Here is a 6,715-nt window from a genome sequence, read left to right as displayed (position 1 = left end):
GGGAGGACTTGCAAACTCCACACAGACAGTGGCCCCAGCTGGGCATCAAATTTTTTTTCATAAACATTATAATGAAACATTGTTGAATTAAACAACATTATTTGAGAAACTGCCGTATGCCACTGCAGAATTCAGCAAGAGGAATTTCAAGTAGGAGGAAGAGTTTGACAATGCTTACAATTGTTTGATTTTTATAATATAAGGATTAAAAAGCGTCCGGTGAATTTGGCAGTTAGTTCTTCATTAATCACAGGGAGGCCATCTTCAGTGGAGCCATGATGGCAGAGGAAGGCTGCATCACTGCAGTTTAAGGAATGACAGGGAAGTGAGGAGCCTGCAGAGAGAATTAGTTGATAACCCCATGAGAAAGTACACACTGGTGAGTGATAACCGGGAGAGGATGAAGGCTCCAGGGAGCTATTTGTGCATGCAAAATGGCTGATAAACTTGTAGAAACCCAGTGGTTGTTTGCAGAGGAATGGTGAATCTGGAATCCTGCCATCTGTGCACTACTCAGAGATATCTGAAGAAATGTGGTTCCAGCAACCCAAAGCTGAAAAGAGACATTGGTAAACTAGAGCACGCCCAACAAAAGTGATGAACATAAGAAAGTAATTCAACATTTCTGATGATGCACATACACACAATACACAAAAAACACATATACAACATATGTATCACACACATTGAACACGCAACACACAAACATATACAACACATGCATATTGCATGCATACACACAACATGCATTAACCATGTATACAATGCATCATATGTACATCAGACACACATTACATACACAATACATCCAGTACAGGTAAAATACCACATACACATATACATCCACACACTAGACAACACTCAGCATATATGTGACACCCATGTGCATATATGCACCACATGCTTGTATGCACAAAAACATCCACATAACACACACACAGACACACACAGACACACACACACACACAGTAGAGTTGCCTAGCAAGCCAAGGATATACATACCATAGTCCCAGCAAGAAGCATGGGAGGAAGGGAAGAGACTGATGTGTACTAGTCTTTGAAGGGCTACAAGCTCACATGTTTAACCAAGCAGAGAGAAGAGAAGGCAACCAAGAAAAAAAGGCATGAGACCAAGATATGATCACCCTCAATCTCTGCCAATGCAAGCCACAATACCATTGTGGGAGCAGAAACTGTAACCCTCTGAGCATACTGTTGGGTGTCCAGCACTGCATCAGAGTGAGCTACTATTCCTTTACAGAAAAGAAAAGACACTCAAACCGCCCCCCCACCACCTTTTTATTTATTTTTTTAATTTTTTTACTATGAATGAGTGGTCTCTTGGAAACTCTCCCATGTCTACTTCAAATGTGCTGTTTGAAATGTTCAATATAAATCATTGTACTATAAAGACATACACACATGTTTATTGCAGCACTATTTACAATATCAAAGACAGGGAACCAACCCAAATGCCCATTAATGATAGACTGGATAAGGAAAATGTGGCACATATATACCATAGAATACTATGCAGCCATAAAAAGGAATGAGATCATGTCCTTTGCAGGGACATGGATGAAACTGGAAGCCATCATCTTCAGCAAACTAACAGGAACAGAAAACCAAATGCCACATGTTCTCACTCATCAATGGGAGTTGAACAATGAGAACACATGGACACAGGGAGAGGAACAACACACACTGGGGCCTGTTGGGGGTGGGGGTTGAGGGGAGGGAACCTAGAGGATGGATCAGTAGGTGCAGCAAACCACCATGGCACATGTATACCTATGTAACAAAGCTCCACGTTCTGCATATGTATCCCGGAACTTCAAGTTAAAAAAAGAAAGAAAGAAAGAAAAAGAAAAAAGAAATACTGAAGGCACGGGAAGACCATTACATATAGTTGCTACAGACTCAATTTCTATTGATAGAAAAAAGAGACTTAGACAAAGGGCACTGGGCCAAACCTGAGGTAGAAAGAAAAGAGGTTTTCTGCCATCAATGGGCATCATCATTTCACACTAAGGCCACCCCTCCACGATGAGTCTTGGAAAATGTTTTTGTTTTATCTGACTGAGTTCTTTTTTTGTTTTCTACATAGGAAGAATCCCAGACAAACATGAAAATTCATTCCTTTCCTTTTTACCTCCAGTGAAAAGAGATGGAGATGAGGGAGAAATTTACTGTTTACTCTTTTTTTTTTTTAAGGTTTTTCCTATTTTCTTATTCCTCCCTGAGTAAAATACTCTGGAAATGGTCTCCAGGCTCTCAACAACAATATTCTGTTTCCATTTCTTACCGCATTTCCTTTCTTTCCCAGGACTCTTCTGACAGTGCCAAGTTGCATGCTGGGTTGTCATAGAATGTTCTGAAGTCGTGTAAAAGGAACTGGCACAAAGGAAAAAAAAAAGTGTTTCTCCTACTCTGCTTAAATTAGTCGTTGTCTCCAGCAGTGATATCCATTTCCTTTCACTTTCCTGGTCTGGCTTCTTCTTCTTTTTTTTTTTTCCTGCAGATATTCTGATTTGAGCTCAGCGCACACATTCACCCCAGAAGTTCCCAGGATGCCAATAAAGATCCTTGCCAGCAGATCTTATCATGTTCCTCTTGAAATGGTTTTGCCATTCTTTGGATGACTGTAGAACATCTAGTCTCATACATGCCTGTTTTTTTGTTGGGTTTCTGCACAGTCACAACCCAATAATGCACAATGGTAAGATGCCCCAACGGACACAAAACTAAAGAGTCAAAATGCTCTCCGTTGTCAGTTGCTGCTTAGCTCAGAGGCTGTTCCAAGATTTGCCTTGAGTTCAAAGAATTGACCCAAGGTGCATTTATCTTTGAAAATACATATTCTGTACAGTGCTTCTTCCTTTTGGCTGGGAAAGTCCTGGTTTGTGTCTATCGCCCAGGAGTAATCATTTATAGCACCCATTTCATTCTCACAAGTGTCTCAGTTTGCACAGCAAGTTCCATAGTCAGCAAGGATACAGTATACATTGGAGACACAAAGATACAAAAGACAGTATCCTTGCCTTAGAAGAGCTCAGTCTTTTTAGAAAGACAGGCAAGTAACTAATTATAATATAAGAGCTAAGATAAAGATATGAATAGAGTTATATGACTTTGTCCCACTGTCTCTATGTCCCTTCTGTCCAGCACACTGTCCAGAACACAGAGGTGTTTGGTAATTTTATTGCTGCTGCTTTTGTTTTAACCAATCACAGTGTTCTTTCTATAGACAGAATTTTCCCAATAATGGGCCATTCTCCCTTTCTTTTGCCCCATCTTTTCTTGCTCCATTATTTTCTTCCATAACTCTTGAGTCTCCTGGACATATAGCCTCAAAAAAAAAAAAAATAATCAAGAGCATGGATGAAAATCACAAGGGTAACAAACTGACATGCTAGCTCTGAGTCCCTCCTCAATCTTTGCATAAAAATCACAGGAGGTGCTGTTGCTGCCTCTTTCCACATGTTCTGTAGCCCTGAGTGCCAAGATACATCTGCCCCTGATGGCCCCAATTTGTAGTTTTTCCAGCTGTTTCTGCTTCTGCTGCCTTGGCTACTGGTAATATAGGCAGGTCTCGCTAATAGTACTTAAGATCAATACTGATGTTTTATCCAAATATGGTCAAGTTAATGCTAGGATTGACCTAATGGCTCCTGCTACCCCCAGGGAGGGCATGATCACTGCCAAAATCACGGGCTATGGCCTCAGACTTCTGTGGCCATGCATAGGGCCCTTCTTGAGATGAGGGCAGGTGCTTCTCCACCCCAGTTATAACTCTTCTTATTCTCTGAAAAGGATGACTTCACTTATCATTTACTCATAAGATTCTCTTGCAAGCAACTCTTGTGTATGACTCCCACAAATGAATCATTCAAGCTGGGAGGTTCCATCTGAGTAAAAATGCAGCCTACATGTACAAATGTTAAATGTTCCTGGGTTTATTTTCTATGTTTAATTTTTATCAACTTTTTAATTAAAATGTCATTACAAATTTAAGACAGAAGGAAAGGGTAGGAGAGAGGCCAGGATGGGAGAAGCGTGTTAGAATGTATTGAGTTGTGTAAGCTGTTTCTTTATTTCTTTACGCTAAAGTGTTCTGAATTTCTGACATTTTGATATTTTTAGTAGCTTCAAATCCTGAAGTTTGTGAGTAGAAAATTGTGAGGCACTGACTTGCCAAGTGGCAAAGAAATAAAAACAAAGATAAAAACCAGAAAAGTTAAGTGAACAACTGCAATTCTGTGAGAAAAAGGCTAAAGCTGAGATGAGAACAGAGACTTCTGAGGGCACAGAGGCAGGTGTCTAAATGGGGGATGGAGGGACACAAGAACATAGGATGTTATCATCTCTCAGTTTCTTCTTGGGTTGTTCCCTAAGATATCTTGTCTCCTAAGATTGTTAAGTTCTTCCATGGAAAGGACAGTATTTTATTTCTCTGCCTCATTTGTCCATATTACTTTGTAGTGCTTAGTACAGTGGAGACGCTTCAGACACAGGTGGTTGCTTGCTTGTTTGATTGATTGAATAAAAGAAAAGGGAGAGGAAATGAGATAATCTGGAAAAGTCCTAGAGTGGTTGAGTATTGCTGTCAAGTCTGTCAGTAATTCTCCGTGTGACCTTGAACAACCATTTACCTCTTAGTTTTTTCAATTGTAAAATAAGTATGACCAGATAATCACCAAGTTCCAGACTAGTTTTAAAACTTCATGAGTCTATAATTGTGACTGTTAGATCAAGTTAAAGGAGACACTGTAGGGCTTGATAACCCATACACAAAAGCCGTTTTAAGGGCTGAACTTGGACCTTGGTTTCTCTATTATAAATCAAAGATATTAGAATAGATTATCTTTTTTATTGCCTCCTTCCAAAATACAAGAAATATCTGAATCAAAACGCTAATCTTCATCTTCAAAAACCAAATTCCAATGACATAATATCGGTCCTCAATAAGGAAAAGGAATAAACTTTATTCACATATAATTCACTGGCCCATGGATAAGAAACCTGTATTTTCAGTAGGTTCATTTTTATCTAAACCATAAAATCTCAATTCTGTCTCAAACATGGTATTTTCCCTTTCAATATAAGAGGCAATTCATTTTATTGTTACCTGAAACTAAAGGAATCCAATAAACTGGATTGGAGCCAAAGAAGACCATAATGACAAAATGATTGATCATTTTATAATGCTATTCTAAGATTGGAGAAATGCAATATAGACAATATTCATTTATATCACCAACAAGTATTCATCTCTGTAATAGAATGTAATACTCCTTTGCATTTATTAAGTACCTGTCACCACTAGAAATACAAAGTAAAAGGGCTTCACTGTTAATTTGCAGGCATGGTCAAATATTATTTGTTATGCCCCCACTGACATGAAGAATCTATATGGGAACTTGAGGCAGAAATGTCAGCTCTATTGCATAGTGAGAACAATAAAAATGGTGTATCTGGGATCCATTGGTGGAAGCAGAAATTAAGTAAGCAGATAGTATTCGAAAATAAGGACAAAAAAAGGATATTTTAAGCAACGGGAGCTGCCCAACAATGGAGGCTGGCAAAGGGTGTTAACCCCAGAGATGAGGCTCTAGACTAGTTGTATTACATGCCACCTTGGTAAATCTTTGCAGCACCCATCTGAGACAAATCTTAATTTCCATCACACAGATGAAAAAGCAGAGTCTCAAGAGAGTTAAGCCCTTTTCCTTGAGCTATTGAGTTATTAAATGATTAAGCCAAAACTTGAAATGAATTTTGACTGATCCTAAAAGCTTATGTATTTTCATTATGTTACAGTGCATTCATGAAGTAGTTTCATTTCATCACCTAATATTCTCAAAGAAAGGCCAGCTGATAAAAAACAATAGGAATAGTAAATATTTTTTGAGTTCTTAGAGTCTACCATCCTTGATTGAGAATGGTCTTGGACTATTTGAGGTCTTCAAGAACACCTCCCTCTCAATTATTCTGTGCTAACTTAATGGGACAGGTGTCCCATTAAGAGTTGACTACTCTTCCAAGCCTTCCTCAGACTCACTAAGATCCTGTGATTTTCAAGTTTCTCCCAGCCATCTACCAAGGCAATGCTGGGGAAACATCTCTGAGCTTACCCCAGTGGTCATGCCATTCTTGAATCCTTGTAGTTAAGAGGACTTATCACCTCCCCAAAACCATGCTCACTAAATTTTGATCTATGATGTGCTGACTTGTTCCATCTTTGTACAGCTCTAACTCCTAGAAAATGTTCTATATATTCATTTGAATATTTTTTTATAATTTCAAACCACTTATCTCTTTTGTCATTTGAAGTCAAACAGAAAAAATTAACATGAGCCTTTAAAGTACTTCAGAAAAAAACATATACTTTCCCAAGAGTATGATGGTGGAAATGATGAAGGTGTCACCCAGACACAAGCTCACTCTTAGTTTGCTTCTTGCCTGTGCTATGAGTACTTGATCATAGGTAGGTTATTTTGCCTGCCAAACCCTTCTACACGAGGCCATAGATTTCTTCTCTGAAAAATGAATGGGTTGGATGTAATGAATTTCTGAAGCTTCACCCATGATGTATTCTAGGTGAGTCTCTTTGATCCTTCAGAATAAACAGAGCTAGTTTATTCATGCCCTGCTCTTGCTGTCTTCCAGGATTTTCACTGGGAAGAGGAATTTAGTCCTTGTACACATTTTGCCA

The sequence above is a fragment of the Pan paniscus genome, chromosome 3 (assembly GCF_029289425.2).
Source record: "Pan paniscus chromosome 3, NHGRI_mPanPan1-v2.0_pri, whole genome shotgun sequence".
NCBI lineage: Eukaryota > Metazoa > Chordata > Mammalia > Primates > Hominidae > Pan > Pan paniscus.
This window is presented reverse-complemented; position numbering follows the sequence as displayed.